Source organism: Tupaia chinensis, unplaced genomic scaffold, assembly GCF_000334495.1.
Source record: "Tupaia chinensis unplaced genomic scaffold, TupChi_1.0 Scaffold000101_1, whole genome shotgun sequence".
Classification (NCBI taxonomy): Eukaryota; Metazoa; Chordata; class Mammalia; order Scandentia; family Tupaiidae; genus Tupaia; species Tupaia belangeri.
The window spans coordinates 10323208-10325540 of record NW_006159565.1 but is presented as its reverse complement, the minus strand read 5'-3'; the positions used below and the strand labels follow the sequence as shown (position 1 = coordinate 10325540).

At 36.9% G+C, this 2333-nt stretch overlaps 1 pseudogene; it reads right to left on the bottom strand.

The window, feature by feature from the left end:
- Window positions 1–835: 835 nt before the first annotated feature.
- LOC114006944 (uncharacterized) lies at window positions 836–918 on the bottom strand (annotated as a pseudogene).
- Window positions 919–2333: the final 1415 nt, after the last annotated feature.

The following is a 2333-nucleotide window of genomic DNA, read 5'->3' as shown; positions in this document are numbered from 1 at the left end:
TCAGTACTGTGGACTTTTATTTTATTTCTGATATTAGTAATTTGTAACTTCTTTCTTTTTATCTAGGTTAACCTGACTAGAGAGTTATTAATTTTACTCATGTTCTCAAAGAACCAACCGTACTTTTGTTGATTTTTCTCTTCTGTTTGCCTGTTTTCAATTTAATTGACTTCTGCCTTAATATTTATTTTTTTTCTCTTGTTTTAGGCAAAATTTGCTGTTTTTTCCTCTAGTTTCCTAAGTTGGATACTTACATTATTGATTTTTAGATCTCTTTCTTTTCTATGCATTCAATGCTGTAAGTTTTTCTCTAAGCAATGCTTTCACTTTATTACACAAATTTTGATCAATTATATCTGCAAGTGAAATATTTTAAATTTGAAATACTTTACATTTTTCTTGACTTCTTTTTTGACCCATAAAAGATTTATAGTTGAAATTTTAATTCACCGAATATTTTAAATGTTCTCACTGATTTCTAGTTAATATCATTATGAAGTGAGAATGGAGTCATATTGTCTTCTACTTTTTTAAACTCATGAAGGTATGTTTTATGGCTTACAGTGTGGTTTACCTTGGTAAATGTTTCACAGAAATGTTTCCTGTGAGCTTGAGAAGATTGTTTATTCTGCCGATCGAGAATACTGTTCAGATCAACTACACCCTTTCTGATTTTCTGCTTGATGAATCTATCAATTATTGACAGGGGTACTGAAGTCTCCAACCATAGTAATGAATTAGTGTGTTTCTTCCTGTCCCTACTAGCTTTTGCCTCATTCATCTTGATTCTTTGTTGTCTTTTTGAGCACCTGATTCCTTTTTGACTATGGAATTCTCCTCTTAGGGAAAATTTTCAATTAGCAATAATCGCGCCACGGATAAACCTCATTGGCTACGATATTGCCACTGCGCAAAGCTTGGAATTCTCCTCTTTATCCATGATAATTTTCCTTGTTCTGGGATTATTTATTTCATATAAAATAAATATGGTTATTCCAGATTTGTTTTTGATTAGTATTCTCATGATATGTCTTTCTATATTGTTTTACTTTTAACTAGACTGTGTCTCTTTGTATTGATTCATTCTTTTATTTATTTGTTTTTTATTTCTTTCATGAGGGGAAGAGAGAGAAACAAACAGAGAGCTAGACTCTCCAGTAGAGTCCTCATGTCACGATCTACCCTCAGGCTGAGCTGGCCTGGATTGTGGGCCTGTGGATGTGTCAGCTGTAGTCAGGAAGGCTGCAGAATGCCAACCCAGCATCTTTCCCATCAGAGTCCACTTGTATGACTTACTATATCGCTGCCTGGCCCTATGTATCATTACACTTACTGTGGTTTTTTTTTTTTTTTTCAAGGTTTTTGCCACATGGCACATGTACTCACTAGAGAGAGACACAGAGGCAAGTGAGAAATTATCCCCCCCCACCTCCAGGGAGGGATGAACATGCCTCAATCCCTTCTTCAGTCTCCTCTCAAGATCTTCAGCATGCATGTAAATGCACCCAGTGTGATTTTCTAACCTCCATACCACATGCTGGCCCAGATCAGTGTGCTGTTGGTTACTCTAGGTGAGGAGGCAATCACTCTAGGTTACTCAGGCAATTCTGGGTAAGGTGGCTTCTACAGACTAAAAGAAATTCTCTAGGGAGGAAAGAAGTGGAGGGCCAACACGCAGAGAAGCTAGAAGCTAGAAGAACTCACTGACCAGTTAAAGGGGCTCAGGGAAGGGCACCAATAGCATTTTTTATACTTTTATAATCCAGTCCTAAATTACCTTGATGGCCTTCACTCCCTCTTTTCCCTCTAAACTCCTAATCCTTGAACTACCATATAGAATACACTTTCATAGTGATGTCTTTGAAGGGTCTGTTCCTTCCCCATTCCTCTTCTTTTTCTTTGAAAGCTTTACTTTACTCTGCACAAACATGTGCAATTGTTACCCTCCCACTAAAGTCTCTTTTGATCAATAAAAAGGATTAATTGCTCATTTGTTCTGTTATTTCAAGACCTTTCGTAAAAGTCACTCTGATGACACAGCACATTACTTTAGATATTTGTTAAATGGGTTGACTTCCAGGCTAGATTATTAGTTCCATGAGGACAGGGATTGCATGGGGCTTTTTCCCCATCTGCAGCATATAAAACACTGAGCCAGTGGATGCTCTGATTGATTCATCAATCAGTCAATGCCTACATGAGAACAATGTTCCTCTTTGAAGAAGAACAAAGTCATTTATTCACATTCTGCTTTCTATTTAAACTAAACAATCCTGGTCAGCTATGTCCCTCAAATAGCCTGTGTAAGCAGCCCATTTACTCATAACCTGGAA